This window comes from Carassius carassius, chromosome 21 (assembly GCF_963082965.1).
Source record: "Carassius carassius chromosome 21, fCarCar2.1, whole genome shotgun sequence".
NCBI classification, from domain to species: Eukaryota; Metazoa; Chordata; class Actinopteri; order Cypriniformes; family Cyprinidae; genus Carassius; species Carassius carassius.
Genome location: NC_081775.1, coordinates 1,726,170 through 1,746,204, shown reverse-complemented (window position 1 = coordinate 1,746,204; position 20,035 = coordinate 1,726,170). Strand labels below are relative to the sequence as shown.

The window sequence follows — 20,035 nt, the reverse complement described above, 5'->3', positions numbered from 1 at the left end:
ATGCGCTCCCCTCTTCAGTCCGGGGCGCGAGGGGTGGCGGCTTCCTCTAGCGGCCGCATCTCTCTCGTTGGCCGCGGCACTGGCAGGGGATGGAGACTGGTGAAGGGCGGCGATTAGGACGGGGTGCCGGTGACAATCAGGGAGGAGGCAGCTGACTGATCACATTCCCCCTTCCAAGCGACATCCCCGTCATCAGGGCGCCGCCCACACGGGAGTGCTACCATCCTCAACCAGGCTCCAAACGGTCGGAGTGGGCAGGGATTTCTCTCCGGGCAGTCCTCCCTCTCGCAGCGCACCGGAACCGGGACAGAGAAACCGGGTTTTAGTGACAGCCTCAACCAACCACAGGGTAAAATGACAATAATGGAGAAGTCACTTACCCCTTTTGTGGCTGGGAGGCTGTCCCTGGTTTTCCTCCATCCCAGTCCGGGTTCTCACGAACGTTTGCAAGTGAGAGGGAGTGACGACACCAGATGTTTCCCAACTGCGCTGTCTAGGCTCCGCCTTGCCCGCATTATCCACCACTGTGGCGGAAGGAGCACAAGACAGACACAGTGGGCGTGGCGTCAGGCCTCGGAGAGGCTTTTATCAACAGAAATCAAATAAAACAGGGGATAAAAGTGGCCAAAGGGGAAGAGTGTCCAAAATAAACAGGGAATCTGGTGTCCTCGTCGTGCTGCGGGGTTTGTGTAGTTCGGGCAGTGTTCATGGAAGAAGGGGCCAGGTAAGGGGCGGAGTCCGGCGGCCGCACGCGCTCCCCTCTTCGGTCCGGGGCGCGAGGGGTGGCGGCTTCCTCTAGCGGCCGCATCTCTCTCGTTGGCCGCGGCGCTGGCAGGGGATGGACGGCCTGCCATCCTGGCCCGATGGCCGTGTAAATGGGTGCGGTTCCCATCCGGATCGCGGGTCCGGCAGCTAACGTCTCTGGTGGCGCGGGAGTTCCTCAACGCACCCTTCCTGGACCGACGAGGACACCAGTGTGCATGAACGGGGAAGAGACCGGTCTCCCGAGGAGAGGCGCGTTGGGCTTTTAAACAGCGATAGTGATGAGGCTCCATGTCCTTCAGGTGTGCCCCATCACACGCCGCCAGCCCTGACGCGTCCAGCGCCCCTCCTCTCACACACCCACTCCAGTTGGGAGCCTGGTGAAGGGCGGCGATTTAGGACGGGGTGCCGGTGACAATCAGGGAGGAGGCAGCTGACTCGTCATATTATATATAATTTTTATTTATTTTTTTATTTTTTTGGTTTACCTGCATGTTATGTGACCGTAACCAATGTCAGAGAATTTAGAACATGCAAATGTGATGCTTCATTCTTAAAATATAAATTATAAAAAATTATTTACATTATATTTAAAATCTTAGGGGTCCTTCAAATAAAAATATTAGGTGAATGAGGATCAGATGACAAAAAAGTTGGTGCATTTGTGAATTTATAGATTTTAATGGGTTTGAAAGCCTTCCAAAGTTATGTGTGGTAAAATAACCGACTGATTGATAATAAAAATAAATGTGTTCATCAGTATGTTGAAACACTTCTTAAACCTGAAATGATTTTTTTTTTAATCCAGCTGTCAAATGTTGACTAATGACTGATCTCTGTGTAAACTACCTAAAATCTGGAAGACTTTCTGAGAGTAAAGTAGGTGGCCAACCAGAGTGTGCTTTCTACCACCGCCGCAAAGTGCATTTGCAGCTTTTGACCGCTTAATGGCGCTTTAACCACAAGTTATCAAAAAAATGCATCAAAGCACATATTCGCAAATTGCCATCAGCTTTACCTCGCTGGTGTGTTACATTTGACGGCTGCAATAATCAATGGTTTGGAGCGACATCTGTGTTAGATCACTTTAAAACGTCAAATAGCCTTCAATTTACAGGTTATAACTGCATCTGTCTCGGTTGTAGACTGGAGATTTATTTTTAATGCGTATCCCATACTGTAACCTAAAAGAAATGTGCTCTATTACTATTCATAATCACGTATTAGTGCAGAAAATTATTAATGCGCAAGCATGAAAGGGAGGTAACCCCGTGTTCACTTGAATTTTTTTCCTTATAATGAAATAACTTAAAATTGGAGTGTCTCACATATCTGAAAAATATATCTACAGAAAGCTTGAAATGTCTACTTTTAAACAAACCCATTCAAAATGAAAGCAAATACTCCCTGATTATGTAATCTGTGAAGGTTGCATTTCTCTCGAAAGGTGCATCCATGTGGAGAGAGTCAGCACCGTGAATGGCATCTTGCAGCTGACGAGAAAACATTAGTTTATTAATAAATAATTAAAATGTCTCCTTTTTTCACAATTATTAGGCTACTCCTGCCTGTAATTTGTGGAAAACTTAATGCATGTGTTTGAGCACGAAATATATTAAGGCTAGTTATGGATTAGATTAGAATAATGACCTAAATGAATGACTACTAGTAACTAAAAAAAATCTTACGTGGGGAGCAGCCCTATTAAAATCTAAAATAGCCTATAAAACACGTTCATAGATGGATGCTTTTTTGATGTCTGCGAAATGCATAATACACACATCTGTATTAATCATTTGATATATTATTTTATTATTATCATAAACTATTTAATAAAATCAATTATTATCGATAATGAAAATCATCAACGATTCTCATTATTGATTAGGTGGGTCTACCCACAGTGCACATACAACTGCAGCTGGTCACATCAAATTCCAGCACTGAATAAAACATTTCAATAGACAAAATGCATCTACAAATAGTGGAGGAAACAGAATGAGCTCCTATAGGAAAAGTATGTGATCCAAGATGCCCAAAACATGTTACATCTTAATTTTAAGCTTCAAGCTGGTGGATTAGAGTAATTGTTTGCCTGTCAGGTGCTTTTACGGATAGGTGTGTGTGTCCTCAGCACAAAAAAACTTTTAGTTAATGGTCATATCCTTATCTGTAAATTTCATAAATTCACGCAAGCCTTTCCATTTTTACATAAAGGCTTGCCCTGACACTCTGTGTTTAGTTGCTATCTTTACTGAAAAGCACCGGCGCGTTAAACAGACAGAACACAGAGGCGAGGGAGAAAATATTTCAAAAAATTAATTGTGCTGAAAAATCTGTTGTTTAACATTTATATTTAGGTTTAGAAGTCAACATGCAGTGTGACTAATTTATGAGAGTAGGAACTGTGAAGGGACAGCAGCGTATAATTGTCTGAATATAAATATCAGACGTTTTTACAGGATCAAGAAATGACAGTATGAGGAGACTGACTGTGATCAAAGTGTTCCTGCAGACCATTTCTGTGATCTTATTCGTCTTTATTATCTTTATTGTTTTAATTTTTCACCTAGAGATTAAACTACAGTACTGTATATTCACTATATAGACTACAGTGATTAACAAATTTATTAAAACAAAATTAATGTAAAACCAATTTAACCAATTTTGTAAGGTTTGTGCCACTGCTGCTCTTAACTAACAGTATTCGTAATTACCAAAATAATTTTTGTAGCTTTCTGTATTGGTTAGACCTCCAATATGTGTAAGCTTTTTAGTAACAGTAGAAAGCTATTTTTAATGCTATAATATAATTATTGCTGTTATCTGTTAAAGAATTGTCAAGTGCTTTATATTGTTTTTTTTTTTTATTCAGATACCCAATTAGTCAAAAAGTACATAAACAATGCAAGCACATGAGTTGTTATCAAAGGTGTGAATAAATTATGTGAATAAATACTATTTAGTTGTTTCAGTTTACTATTTGTCTAAAAATGACAATAACATTATTAGAATATTCTTTTTTTCTTAATAAATTAAGCACTGTATGTTTTATAGCATTCAGTTGGCACATTTGTTTTAAGGACATTGGGTATGAATGTGTAATAGTGTGTTTTTTTGTCAGCAAAATAAAAGTTAAGAAAATAGGGGTTTTAAATCCGATTAATCGAAAAAACAATCGGCCAACTAATCAATTTTCAAAATAATTGTTAGTTGCAGCCCTAAAATAAATACAGAAATCCAGGATTTCTGAAATTACTGACTACCTACCACCTACCACTGGGCTATATATAAACTTGATAAACCAAACTTCCTTTTTCCATTGCATGTTTGTGCATGCAAGACAGATGCACTATTCATTTATTCAAGTCTGTTGCTCACTGGCTCTGAATACACATAGAGACAAATCATCATGGCTGGACTTACCATTGGGTTTGAATGGGCTGCAGCCCATGGTCCCCGCCTTGTAGGGGGCCCCACCTTTGCCCGTTTATGTTTACAAGCCGGGGCATACACTGTTTTGTCTAGTCTGCAAATTTGGTCGGCCCTCGTCAGTGTATCACACAGTTGAAGTACCAATTGCACTAAACTCAGTGCTTTTTCCCCTCACTGCGCCTGCATGAAAATAGAACTTCAACTATTTAATCTTTAATAGGCTACAGCACAAAAGAAAACGAAAAAAGGAAGATATTTTGATAAAATAATGTTATTATTACAGGAGATGTAAACCATTGTACATAATTTTGCAATTAGTGAATAAAGACAAACACGTTGCAATATTATATTTTAGTTTTAAACCATGAAAGCGAGCCAGTACATGCCACACAAACTGCATGAGTGTTATGGCCGGGAAGATGTTTTAAACTCCAGTCAATTCATTAAGCTTCAGAAAGTGAAAGTAAAAACTGACTAAGCTGTCGGCATCTGACGCTTAAGGGCACATATTCTCAGAGGAAATGAGAGACACTGTGTATTGACTTAAAAAAATTATATTTTCATTGATGACTGATTATTACACTGTTTGGACATAGGCTACTTTAAACTGAATTTTAATTATAGGCCTATTCATTGTGTAATATATCTAAATGTTTAAAATCATTTTAATGAGGAGTAAGCTAGTTTACACAGTGTTCCAAATTATTATGCAAGTGACATATCAATAGGATTTTGGTACAATAAAGAGTCAATCAATCAATCTCAGACTGGTTTGGTCAATAGTTTGCCAGGTCTTCTTAGGTAAATGGAAACCCTACTTAAAGAGGTTGTTCCACATTCTTAAGCAAATCAAATCAAAGTTTATTTATAAAGCACAGTAAAAACAACAATAGTTGACCACTGTGCTGTACAATGTCATACTAAAAAAGGTATAAAATAAGTGATATACACATATGCATATATACACATACACATGTACACATGCACAAATATACATACATGCGTATATACACACAGTACACACCTATACACAAAAACATGCATAACACATACATACATACATACATAAATATAATAAAGACCGCAATGCAAATCAGAACACTGATAAATGGTCTAAAAAGTCTAGGAACAGTTATATGCCTGAGAAAAAAGGTATGTTTTTAGCTTAGATTTAAATTCAGCTTCTGATGAAACTGATCTGAGGGAGACCGGGAGACTGTTCCACAACTTTGGCCCAACAACAGAAAAAGCCCGGTCACCTCGCAGCTTTAATCTAGATTTAGGGACCATCAGTAATTTTTGTTCAGAGGATCTCAGAGATCTAACAGAGGTTTTTGGGTTCACAAGGTCGCAAAGATAAGTAGGGGCTGAACCATTCAAAGCTTTAAAAACAAAAAGTAAAATTTTAAAATCAATTCTGTAGTGGACCGGCAACCAGTGCAAGGAGCGCAGTACAGGGGTAATATGTTCGAAATTTGTGAGTACCAGTCAAAAGTCTGGCAGCTGCGTTCTGAACCATCTGAAGTCACAGTTCTCATGAAATATGGTGAGGAATATGGAATTACATTTGTTTCAATAATAATAAACGAAACTTTATAAAACTGCACGTAACTTTTTCAGAAACTATCAAAAATATGCCATTACAAAAGAAGAAAAACACAATGAAAAAAAAAAAATGCATCATTCTTTGTTAATGTTTTTCAAAGATTTGTTCTCGCTAATCGTGGATTCTTAATTCATTGCCACAGATTTCGCTTTCATTTTGCAGTTTTTCGTTTGGTGTTTTGACACAAAGCTCTCGTGGGGGCGGGCTTAACAGTGATCTATTCTGATTGGATAGTGAGCTTTGATGGACAGGTGCTCTCTGACCGGGAAGTACAGACGTCACTCAGTGGTGCGCATATTGGAAAGCTATAACAAGTATGTTATAATGTTATATTATAAAGTTATTTTTGTTTTATTTAGTAATTTGATCTCATTTATAAAACAAAATATAATTCCAGTCAGTTTGCAAACTCTCCCTTTGCGCCACCTGGAGGTAGATTTGTGAACGATTTTAACACGCGACTGACTTGCAGTTAACACCGTGGCCCTGCAGTGGTACACGCAACGATATTAGGCATTTTGGTTGGCCACCTACTGTATATAAGCGATAGGATATTTTAGATGAAAAAGAGGAACTGGGGAGAATCAATCAATTATGAATAAATTATTGTTATTGTGAAACTAATATGTAATCATGTAATCCATCAAAATAGAATTATTTTACAATGTAGTTTAATCTATAATTACAAGTACTTACTTTTGGGAATCTGATTACATTATCAAGAAGATGACATGTCATCAGTTACTACCCAGCACTGTCTGTTTATATGAGAAGCTCAAAGTCATGTGAATATTCCCTATTAAACATTAGGCAATGCCAAACAGTGTAAGACTATTCTGAGAAGTTATTTTATGGAGTTTTAAGCCTACGGTCCAGAGCACATTTTAAAATACTAGGCATCTGCACAACTGGCAAAGTGTCAAGTAAGGTCTAAAAGCTTAGTCAGGTAATTGTAGGTAAATAAATGATTTGTGCAAACAATCTGACCTCAAGGAACTGCATGTCTTCTCCTTTAATGGTACTCTCTCTCAACACAGCCTTTATTTCACCGGATGGAGAATCCAGTAAAGATGAAAATTTAAATCACATTTACTCATGTCGATCCAAACCAGTGTTTCTGAGTTGTTTCAGACCCCAGGGATATACATTGTATGGGAAAACCCTTTGAAACATTCACCAGAATACTGTATCTCCCTTTGTGTTCCCCAAAAGACAAATAAGTCATACAGGTTTGGAAAGACATGACCGTAAATGCTGATAGAACTGTCAATTTAGGGTGAATTATACCTTTCTTTGATCACATAGGAGTAAAAAGTGAAGCTACTCTCCCTTGATTACTGTGCAGTTTCCCGAGGGTCTGGAGTAAACCACTGATTTGTCATTGTAAAACACAATGTACTGACGACAAAACTTCACATATTTACTCCTCTCCAAGTCCCACTGAGTCCACTCTGAAAAACATAAACTCATGTGTGTGAGAGCAGTTAGGTCTGCAAGTTGACTGCATATGTTCTGTGTGTTTTGATATCGTTTGTGCTATCTGCCATCTCAATCACGCAGCTAACGAATCTTACATTTCTTGTTTTTGGCAGACCTGCTGCACCATTACCTGCACTGGTAACCATTAATTCGACTGGTGTCTAGACCACAGCAAAGTAGCACAGGAGTCACATTTGCTGATACGAAGGTTTGAGTTAAATGTAGTGCTAGGATTGATGTGTAGAGCATCTGTAGGACTCGATTCATCAAGTGGACTGATCATAAAGCAAAAGTCACACCAGACTAACCAAGGTTTATTAAAACAGAAGCCCTGAAACATAAAACATGTCCTGTGTTGTCTGAAGAATTTTTTGCATGTTCACAGTTTTCTTTCCTAACCCTAACCCTAACCTAACTCAAAGACTATATGTGTCCCTGGAGCACAAAGGCAGTCTTAAGTAGCACAGGTATATTTGTAGCAATATCCACCAATACATTACATTGTATGGGTCAAAATTATACATTTTTCTTTTATGCCAAAATCATTAATATATTAAATAAATATAATGTTCCATGAAGATATTTTGTAAATTTCTTATCGTAAATATATCAAAACTTAATTTTTGATTAGTAATATGCATCGCTAAAAACTTAATTTGGACAACTTAAAAATACTTTTTTCTCATTCTTTTGATTTTTTTTTGCTCCCTCAGATTCCAGATTTTCAAATAGTTGTATCTCGGGAAAATACTGTCCTCCTAACAAACCACACATCAATGGTAAGTTATTTAATTGAGATTTTAGATGATGTATAAATCTCAAATTGAAAAAAAAAAGAATAATAATAATAATTAATAACAATTACCCTTGTGGCTGGTTTTGTGGTCCAGGGTCACAATTTTCTTGACCTTGACAGCTTTTCATCTTAGATTGCACAAAAAAAAATAAAAAATAAATAATAACATATCTATTCTCTTCTCACCTGCAGTAACTAAAAGCTGATGTACAGATGTTTAAACGATGTTGGATGGATCTGTGAGATTTACCAGTTCACCTATGATAGTTTAATCTGAGTGTTTCAATAGTTCGTTTGGCATTCAGTGATAAACGTTCCAGTATTGTCCGCCATATCGTGGCGTGATCACCGATCCCACATCCGTGCAAAACACAACGCCGGGAACCGACATTGATCCCACTACATCTGAGCGATCACCGTAATGCTGATACATTAAATATGGTTGTATTGCATGAGAGATGGGTAGGATAAAATGTCAGGACACTGGCTCCCGGAGCATCTGAAACACCACACGAGGACACGGCATAATAACACACAACAGACATACTGCCAGAGACGAGAACATACACAGAATAAAGCAATAACGGATGCAGCCAGAACATTTTTCATTTGAGCATGTGACGCGGAAGTTGTCAGAATAACACGAAGCGGGTTTGAGGCTGTTGAGAACAAGCAGTCTGCTTTCTGCTGCAGTGTAAAGTGAAATACACATGAGAGGCTGTTATTCTAAGTTATAGTTGAGTCGTTTGACTGTATCTTTGAACCCATGACAGTGTGACAAGAGTCAGTCAGTCGGTGGACAGGAATCCGACTGAACGTAGAGCTGGCAACTGTAACTCTCTCTGATTGGTCAGATGCGATGACGTGCTAGTTATTTATAACAGATGGTACATTTACAGTTATTCAAGAATAATGGAAATCCCTTTAATTACTGTGAATTACTTAATTATTATAAGATACCTATAACTCCTAAAGAGTTTGCAGTAGTATTTGTTGCCATTTTTAGTGGCCTTATTCAGCTTTTGTCTGGCAAAATATTTTCTGAGTCTATCCCCTATGCTAATCTATAAAGTATTAATGGGTGTGAAAATTATAGATAATGAACTTAACTTTTATATTTAAAAAAACAATTGAATTTATTATATGCTAAGACTGAAAGGAAAGAGGTCTGGAATTTACACAGTAAATACTGTCTCACCAATAAAAATGAAGTTGCATATACAATTATTTATTTGATTTAACCAGTGGGGCAAGTAGTTGCAAAGAAAAAATAATAATAATTTAGAAACACGGAGACTGCATGCATCTTTTGTAACATAGAGAAAGAATCCATAAAACACTTATTTTATGATTGTGTATTCACCCAAATGTTTTGGATTGATATTGAAAGTATTATATTTAAACTTATAAATTTAAATGTTAAATTCTCTGGTAAAGATATTTATCGCCTAACTTACAAAGCTGACTGATTACATTGATAATTGCAAACATTTTTTGTATTACAAATTTGTAATACAAGTGTAGTACAAAGCGTTTTTTTTTTTTTTTTTTTTTTGACATTTTTAACACTCCATAATACAGAAAATGATTTGAACAGACAGAAAATACTATATATTTTCACAATTTTTGGCAGAGAGAATGTTATAAAATGTTGTGTATATAATCAAGCAAATTACAACTGAACAAATTCCTCTGTAAAAAAACCTCCAGGATATAGACAGGAATTAAAATGTCAAATGTGGTGTGTGTAAGTGCAACTGAAGTGGAGATTTACACTCGCCATAAGAGTTCATGTAATACATTCTACTATTGACCATTCTGAGTGAACCAAGAGGGGGAAGAAGGGGATGAGAAGCAACTGATGCATATGTGAGAGAGGCGTTTTTCCTCATTTCCTCTCAGGGGGATGTGGAGACAGATGTCTGAATGTTAATGCACTGTGTGTGTATTGCCCATCTCAGAAGATAAAAGAGGCTCTATAAATCTTACAGATTATATCACAGAAATGTGACTGTAAACAGGGAAGAAGAAAGTGTACAGTGCATCCCACTTTACGCAGACTGACTGAATTTGAAATTTGGTCTTTTTTTGTGGGGGCTCCAATTTGTTTATGTATTAAAATTGACCACATTTTCATCCAACTGAATTCATTAAAAGGACAGCTTATCTTATTAATTTCACAAAATATTTATAATTTGCAATTTACTTGCAATTTAACATACTTGCACTTCTCAATTTTTTATTTTTCTTATTTTCTGTGGCATTTAGGTTAGCAAATTAACCCTTATGCGTTGTTGGGGACGTTTTTGTCCACTAGGGGGTAAAGTTGAGTCTTATTTTGGCCACAACTTTCTCTGTGTTTGAGCTAATGGAATGATTTTTGGTGACAAATCTTGAAATTTTTCAAAAACTCAACGGTACACTGTGGGAAAATTCACTACCCTTTCGGTATGTTCGTGGATGAAAACATCCACTAAATTAAACTGCTGTAAAAATGTATCAGATAAATATTTTTTTTCTTTTTTTTTTGCATAAATCTATTAATCAACCTCAGTCCTGATCAAAACTACCAAATGTTAAAAAAAAATCCAAGATTTTAACTCTTTAATTACCAAGTTCATAAATGATGTCACTGATTTGGGAAAAAAAAAACACACAAAATTACATATTTTCAATATAAAAAGTGATTGTGGACTGGATATTTTTTTTACCTTTTATCACAGTCTTGGGCATGTCAAAGATTAGTAACAAGATTGGCTTTGATGCATTGTTAGTTTTTGTGCAGCATTAGATTTAATTTTTTCTCCCTCTGTTGTTGATGGCTGTTTTTGCCCCATTGACTTCCATTATAATGACATTTTTTGATTGCAAAGCCATGACACCATATAATCATGCATTCTTGATTGTTTGTGGTTTTCCCTTTTGGGAAGAAGTAACATTTGTTATTTTTACAGTTGATCACTAGGTAGGACCATTAACCCTTTAGATAGGCCTGTGCAAAAAAAAAAGGCTTAGTTTCTGGCTTGTATATGGAGTTATATGGAGTATAATAGCAATTATAGTGTGTGTGTGTGTGTCTGTGTGTGTGAGAGAGAGAGAGAGAAAGAGAGAGAGAGAAAGAAAGAGAGAGAAAGAAAGAGAGAGAAAGAAAGAGAGAGAGGGTGTGAGAGAGACCTTTGTGCCTTGATGTACAGTATCTGGAAAAAATCCAAATATGTACCTCATGCTCTCAGAACTACATGGAGTAAACAATAAAAAAAGAAGTGTGTGTATGCACCTGCTGCCTTTGGATGGTGAAAAGTACAGATGGCCTATATGTGAAATGCTCATCTTTTCTTGATGGTAAAGCCAGTTTAAAACCTTAAAATTCTGTAAAAAAATCTACTTTGCATCAAATTTATGAACATAATGTATTATGAACCAAAATGCAATACCAACTTCAAATAAGCTGCAGCTTGCTGGAGGGGTCAAGCTACATAATCATTTCTAAAACTTTGGTACAAGTCAAGCCCTTTCTCGTGTTGCTTGCTGCTCTTCTCACCATTAAATGACCAGCACGATGGCATGCAAGTGTTTAAATCCACGTACTTTGCTTTTGTTTAGTCTATTCGCTTGTTAAGTCTGACGTCACGTAGCAGCGCTTCCGTGTCCAAACGCTCTATCAGTTACCACGAGAAAACAACAAAAGGTGCTAATATATACTCACAATGTGATAGAATACTAGCGAAAAAGTTATAATCTTAACCTTTAACTCCATACCGAAGTACCAGATAGCCAGACAATGAAAATATAAATATAAAAAAAATATATGAAAATTATTTGTGTTTGGGACGCTGTGAGCATGGAGACTGTAGTGTATATCGTAAGTTTGAAAGTGTTTAGCTTAAATTATCAATATGAATAAACAGTGCTCATAAACGGCTGCTGAGGTCATATTCTCAAGTGAAGCGAGTTGAGGCCTGGACCCGGAAACAGCGCTTCTTACGTCATCACTTAACAACCGAATACTTTCACCACCATTAAAAGGCAGCAGGTGCATAAATACACTTTGGTTTACTCCATGTAGTTCTGAGAACTGAGGTGTACATTTTGATTTTCTGAAATACATCAAGGTAAGTGCGCAAACACACTCTCACACTCTCTCTCTCTCTCTCTCTCTCTCTCTCTCTTTTTCACACACACACACACACACACACACATACACACACAATATAATATGCTGTTATACTCCATATAGCTTCATATACAAGTCAGAAACTAAGCTTTTTTTGCACAGGCCTATCTAAAGGGTTAATGGTCCCAACTAGTGATCAACTGTAAAAAAAAATTACAAATGTTACCTCTTCCCAACAGGGAAAACCACCAACAATCAAGAATCTCACGCACACACAAACACTATAATTTGCTGTTATACTCCATATAACTCCATATACAAGTCAGAAACTAAGCTTTTTTTGCACAGGCCTATCTAAAGGGTTAATGGTCCCACCTAGTGATCAACTGTAAAAAAAACAAAAACAAATGTTACCTCTTCCCAACAGGGAAAACCACCAACAATCAAGAATCTCACACACACACAAACACTATAATTTGCTGTTATACTCCATATAACTCCATATACAAGCCAGAAACTAAGCCTTTTTTTTTTGCACAGGCCTATCTAAAGGGTTAATGGTCCCACCTAGTGATCAACTGTAAAAATAACAAATTTTACCTCTTCCCAAAAGGGAAAACCACAAACAATCAAGAATGCATGATTATATGGTGTCATGGCTTTTCAATCAAAAAATGCCGTTATAATAAAAAGTCAATGGGGCAAAAACAGCCACCAACAACAAATTACGGAGAAAAAATTTAAATCTAATGCTGCACAAAAACTAAAAATGCATCAAAGCCAATGTTGCTACTAATCTTTGACATGCCCAAGACTGTTATAAAAAGTAAAAAAAAAAAAATCCAGCCACAATTACTTTTATATTGAAAATAAGTCATTTTGTGTGTTTTTTCTCCCAAATCAGTGACATCATTTATGAACTTGGCAATTAAAGAGTTAAAACCTTGGATTTTTTTTTTAAACATTTGGTAGTTTTGATCAGGACTGAAGTTGATTAACAGCTTTATGCAAAAAAAATTGAAAACAAATATGAATCTGATACATTTTTACAGCAGTTTAATTGAGTGGATGTTTTCATCCCGAACATACCGAAAGGGTAGTGAATTTGAACAATCCACAAGGGTTAAATAAGTCCAATTATCCATGCATCTGTCATAGTAGTGAAAAGGACAAGTTTGATTCATGTGTTTGTTTTTTAAATCCTCTTTTATTTTTTCCTGATTGTATTGAAGAGTCATCTTTACTTTCATCACACAACATTACATCAAGCCTACTACAGAAATACACTGAAACAAACACAAAGTTTACAATGGATATATGGATATGCTCTCACAACAGTGAATGTAACATTGTGTTTATCGACCACCTTCAAACTGTTGTCTTTTATTTTATTTTATTTTTTCTTCTTTTTTCTAAAGTACATTTGTCAATTTAAATTTCCCCACCCATAAATTATATGGAAGCCATATTTGCTTTTTAAAGAGTCTTTTATCTGCATCCCCAATCACAAGTATAGACCATAGACCAAAAATGTGTCTCATACAATTTTTTTACATTTCCAAACAGTCCACATGAGCCAACCACATACACAGTGTGATTCATTAGAATATTTATGTGTTTATTTGGTTCCTGTTTATGTTGTGATGCTCTTTTTTAGATGTAATTTACACCTTGCTCTGAATGTTTCGTGTGCAGAAGTATAGTACAATTTACATGTTTTACAGATATATTCATGTCCTTTTAACTGTGAAAATGGTTGCCAGTGCAACTGAGAAGCTATTTTCAGGTTATTTTAAAACAAGTTTAGCTGATTGTTTCCTTTTTGACAGAGTCACAGGAGTCATTTTTCTCTTTTTCTCTGCCATTTTTTTCTTTCTTTGTGCCACATACTCCTACAAGAGTAACTGTTTTCTAATCCAGTAAAAAGGATCACAATGCATGAATATGTAAATAACTAAATAGCATAGATAATGGCAGGTGATCTGGTTTCCCTGACATACATGTACATCACAGTCAACAGCCCTAATGAATCAAAAACCTAGGGTGTTAGAATGAATGGCTTTCTTAGTATTGTAATTAAGCCCTTATAGCGATGCATATATCTCCCCTTGGTGCGTTAACTCTATGCTTTCCTGAGGTGAACAGGATCAAACACACACACATTAAAAAAAAAACAAAAAAAACACTAAAATCTCTGAGACGCAAGACAGAATGATAGCTAATATATTTCATATTGCAGGCAGTACAAAGATACTCTTCGATTTGCTTTCCATTGAGTGTTTTAGGTGGTCTATAGGTGCTATACGTTACTATATACTATATAACTGCTTATTTTATATGCCATCCCATATACATTCTAATCCATTTACATAATATAGTGCTATTTATTTTATTTGTTTAATAAAATATGATTTATTCAGTTTTGGTATAGTAATTTAAAACTATTATTTGAAAAAATAAATATATCCGAATATATATAAACCAATGTAATTTGTGACGTAACTCAGTAGCTGTAGGCCGTGTCGTTGGGTTTCCTGTCAACTCAAGAGATTTTCTGACCACACAGATATTACAGTGTGTGGCAATGCAGCGAGGGGTCCAAATAGGGTTTCCCAAAGTCTTCAAATTGTCTCAAACTCAAGATTTCCCACGGCCTGTAGAAGGGCAACCACAGAGGTGTATAATTTAAGACCAGATAAATGGGCAACATTTCAAACACTGAAACAAACAAAAGCATTTTGTTTAATATATATATATATATATGTCTGCCTTATTGTTATCATATTTCTAGTATGCTTTAGATTTGTAATTTCCTTTAAGTATTGCACCAATAGGGAACTAAGCATCATGAAGGATGGTGACCCCATCATATGCGTTCATCTAGCAGCATCCATCCAAAGATAGTGAGAAATGATTGATGTTTATGTTAATCGCTATGGCTATTTGGCTCCCTTTCAAAACAGTGCTACGAATGTGGGAAACATGCCACAAATATGGGAAATAAAATTTCTGTTCAGATTTATAGTATTTACATTACAGTTTCTCTTATACAAACAAATCAGCCCCCAAGTACTGTAACAGTTTTGAAACTACTATCTAGTTATTCTTGGATTTAATTGTTTTAATTTGTTTAAATACTCTGACAACCATTTTTCTTAGCTGAGAATATCATTTGCATAGAAGGTCTGAAATTTAAGTCCTCTGACCAAACATTTCTTTTACTGTTGTTGATCAGATTTTTAGTTTTTCTTTTTTTAATGATAACAAATGTAGATGCATACATACACACATCCAAAATCATTCACACATACTATTGGACCATATAGCAATATCAAGATTGTTTTTTTTTTTTTTTTTTTTTTTTTTTCCCAGAACATGCAATCTCTACTTGCTTAAAAGTTCCCTTATTTCTCAGACTAGCTTTGTGTTTTTCATAATTATTATAGTTATTTAATAAAAAATATTTTAAAACAAATAATGGCTTTGACACCTAATGTGTTATTATAAGAGACTGGGCATCACTTTTTAAAGACTTAATAGACAGTGATCCTGAACCTTACAGATATATTACAGGTTTACAGACAGATATCACTCTTCTGACCACTACTGTAAAAACATCTAACAATTGTGCTCTTTACTGACTGACGACCATCCACTATTGCTTTTGACCTTTTTTTTAAAACCGTAAAAACATAAAACTCAACCAATATATATTTAAAAAAAGGATCTAAACAAGTGACAAAGTAACAATGGATTTAAAACAGTAATAAACAAAGGAACTCAATACAAGAATTAAAAAATAAAAAACCCACTTGAATTAAAAAATATAAATAAACTTCAATCAAATTTGTTTCTATATACAAGCAATGTTGGAAAAAATACCATGAATAGAAAAATAAGTTAGACACTCTACAAACATAGCAAGGCAACAATAGAACAACAAAACAAAAATATAATGCACAAGATTCCAACTCGCCAGTACCATACAATGGTTGTAAAAACACCCCATTTGCAGCCTGAGGACAATTTCTTAATACTTTGGAAAGGACCATGAATAAAAAATTGACCTGATTGGTCAGAACCTGACATTGTTTTCCAAATGATTTATTATGTGATGATCTGAGTCTTATGTTTGGGCTTGTACTAGAATTTCTTTCGTCCTCTTCTTCATATTCTCTCTGCTGGAGTATAAATGCACAAATCCTCTTTGTCAATCTCTCATTGATAACGTGAACAGTGTAAGGTCTTGGATTACATGCATTCCTAGTCCACTTTACACTTTTATAGCACACAGAAAGAGAAAGAAAAAGGACAAAAAATAATAATTAACAGGATTATTATTATTATATATATTTTTTTCATTCTGGAATGTTGAGTTAAAGGACTTAGCATAGAGATGTGTGTTATAGTTCCCATGTTCATGAATTTCTTTTTTTTGTGTTTTTTTTTTTTTTGTTTAGGAAAAACCTATGAAGTTTTTCTAAGTGTCCTTAAAATTGCTATTTCGTCCATTCCTGAGAGGGGAGTGAAAAGCTTTTCCCAGGTAACAAGAGAAACACGGAATCACACTTCTCCGTAAGTCACTCGCTGTGCTGCTCTAATGAGAACATGTCAGCTTGTTTTCAGAGTAATGCACACACATATTTCAAGATTTACTGTAGGCATTATAGGTTACACTGATTGACCTGTTTAGTTTCGCTGATATTGTACGACTGGATTCATCGCTCTCCGCTGCCTCCATGTATTGTGTTCTGTTGGCCAGGAGGAGGAAGTTGTTTGGAGCCATCATGCTCAAATATCTTTGGCCATGCTGTTCGTTTAGAACACAGATACAGACTTCCCAAATAATCTGTGAAGAACAATATGGAATACAAAGAAGGCATTACAATCCAATGAAATACATTTTTTTAAAGGTGAAATGTGTAATGTCTGTTCCATTGGTATAAACAAATGGAATGACAAAAATAATTACTATTTTCAAACCTAACATTTCCCCTCTTTACCATCTAACCTAACTATTTACACTGGAATAAGAGCTGGAAAAAAATGTTGTATTACAGACAGTTTATATGGGGCTTCTATGTTCTGAATAGGGACACAAGAGTCAGTCGGCTGTTGATCGTTAGTTTATATGAAGCATAAAGAGACATTTCTGAGACACCGAGTCATTTGTAACAATGCAAGTGGTAATGTAACAAAGTTAAGAAGAGTTTAACTTTATTGAGACCCATACTGAATGCTTTAGCTCACGAGTTGTATCTTGTCAGGTCCTGTAGTGGAGTGCTAGCAAGATGTTAAGTTAATGTTACCGTCAGTAGCTGTATTTCCATTACCTTTCAAATTGTGCAAATTGAAATTGCGAATTGAAAATGCACCCAATGGAAACACATACATTTCACAAAAACTCCCACATATCACAAAAACATTTTTACTTACACAAGAGGTGGTTTTAAGGCAGTTTGAAAAAGGTATGATTTGCAAAACTGGAGAGAATGGAAAGGCTTTTTTTTGTTTTGTTTTTTGCCACATTTACAGGTCATCTGGCATGCATAAGTAACTCCAAGAAACACCTCATATGTGGCCGCTCTCCAGTATGCTTGTATCCCTTATTTACACTGCATAACGGCTCTGATACACCCACCGGAGCTGATTCTAGCCACTCAATACTAGTCAATACTTGATTAGATTGCAACATATAATCATTGCTGTTAATAATGTTCACCGTTTGTTTGATTACATGACCTTAACTAACTGCTTTGATTTCTGCCATATGAACATTAACTTGAGATAGTCACCACTGATAAGCTACTACTAAATATAATGTAGAAACTTTAATTTTCTGTAAAGCTGCTTTGCTAACAATTTTACATTGTGAAAAGCACTATACAAATAAACTTGAAGTGAATTTAATCGAAATTTAATTTAATATTTGGTGCTTATACCAGCCACACAGCTGCACATTTCAGAGTCGTCCCAAAAACAGAACATGAGCCCTATGTAGATTAAACTCAGGAACATGACCCCTTCGTGGGGTAAACTCGTGAACAGGAGCCCTCACTAGACTAAACTTGGGCACAGGAGTTCTCACCGGGCTAAACTCAGGGACAGGAGCCCTCACTGGGCTAGATTCAGGGTTGGAGCCGACACTGGAGCGAGTTCTGGAGATGGAGCCAAGACTAGAGTAGGCTCTGGGGCTGGAGCTGACACTCGAGCGAGTTCTGTGGCTGGGATTAGGGCTGTGAACAGTTTTTTTCTCCTCATCCTTCTCTCTTGGTTATAAGTGAATTGGGCGGCCAGCAGGTTTGTCATTGTGGCGGCCGGCGGGCTTGGGTCAACAGCGACTAGCGGGCTTGAGAGAGCCACAGCCCGCGGGCTGGAGAAAGCAGTGGCCGATAGGGTTGACTGAGGAATGGCCAGAGGGCTTGACGGTGAGCTAGTTCTGGATCAGGATTACTTCCCCTCAAGCTTAGTCCTGTGCTGTCTGGGAGGTCGACGGGGCGATAGTAACTGGCTCCGATCCAGAACAGAGAGTTGAGTGTCATGTTATCTAGTGACACAATGCGAACACAAGTCTGACATAATGGAAACACAGCTAGTGATTTCACTGATTGATATGATTTGTCTATGTCAAATAAATGGCAAAGGTGTCCCATTTATTTTTTAACAATACAATATATTTCTTATATGCATTTTTTTTTTTGCTTTTTTTCATGCACTTTCATACAATACTTTATCATTTCAGGCATAAAGCAACTTCAATATTACCACACATTAATTTGTTAAATGATATTATTCATTAATGCTATACAATTCTACAAAGGAGCTACCGTATTCTGTTAACAATAACAGGTTCATTACTTTTTTGGCAGCTCAATAATGATTAATAGTAAGGAAGACCAATTTTTGTTGTAATAAGGATAAGATTTAACTTAAAGGGGTCATGTGACACTTTGGAGTGTTGCAAGCTCTTGGTGCATAAAGATCAGTTGCAAAGATCAGTTGCAAAGACTAAAGTCTCAAATCCAAAGACATATTCTTAAGTTAGGAGTCAACCACTCCTACTTAAAACTTTGTTTGGCCTTCCAAAAGAGGACACAACTCAAAATCAGTGGTTAAGTTGTATAATCAACACTGTTCCAAAACAGTTCAACCCAAATATTCAGATGTGTGCAGCGTATTTTGGGGAGGACAAGGACTGTTTCCTGTGAGAGTAGCCTACAATAATGATGTCTGTTTCTATAAAGTGGGTCAATTCCAACTTTGCAAAGACAGTCTGGCGCTTCTGACTCACAGCCTGTAAGTACATTTTCATATTTAAAAGCTTTGCCACTTATGATTCAAACACAAGTTTTGAGCAGCGTAGAGTAACTGTTAGAGCTTGTTGTTTGTCATTAACCGATCACAAATGCTGAAATGGTTCATCTGATACTTGAGGCATTCAGCCAATCACAAAATGCACTGGATAGCTGGCCAATCAGAACACATCTTGTTTTTCAAAACTATGAGCTTTGTAAAAATCATATTATAATTCTAAATGTTCACCGCACTCTTGAGCTGACAGTGGGGTCCCCTTCATACATATATTATAGATATAGATATTCTTTATCAAAGTTAATACTCTGCCAGGCCCCTTAAAATGGCTCGTTCAAACACGTCCCCACATGTCTACGTCATGATTTGGAAATATTTGTGTAATGCCGCCCAAATGTTCACACAAAGAAAGAAGGCGTGGTTTCAGTAACCCCAGTTAGTGTTGAAGCAGCCATGTCAGGGAGATGCTCTGTGTTTCTAGACAAATGAAAAGCACTTTATTTGGCCTTCCAAAAATGGCTTACAACGGAAC

General features: G+C 36.4%; 1 protein-coding gene and 1 long non-coding RNA gene across 6 annotated transcripts in view; one reads left to right on the top strand and one right to left on the bottom strand.

Moving 5' to 3' along the window:
* The window catches only part of LOC132097345 (uncharacterized), a 433,761-nt gene that overhangs the window by 98,495 nt on the left and 315,231 nt on the right, over nt 1-20,035 (top strand). The window lies entirely within an intron of this gene.
* Nucleotides 16,618-20,035, bottom strand: part of LOC132097340 (protein bassoon-like) — a 133,501-nt gene continuing 130,083 nt past the window's right edge. For all 5 annotated transcript variants that reach the window (XM_059502980.1, XM_059502981.1, XM_059502984.1 and 2 more), the window contains one exon: nt 16,618-17,041. The gene's annotated coding sequence lies outside the window, so the exon portion shown is untranslated. The remainder of the gene's footprint in view (nt 17,042-20,035) is intronic.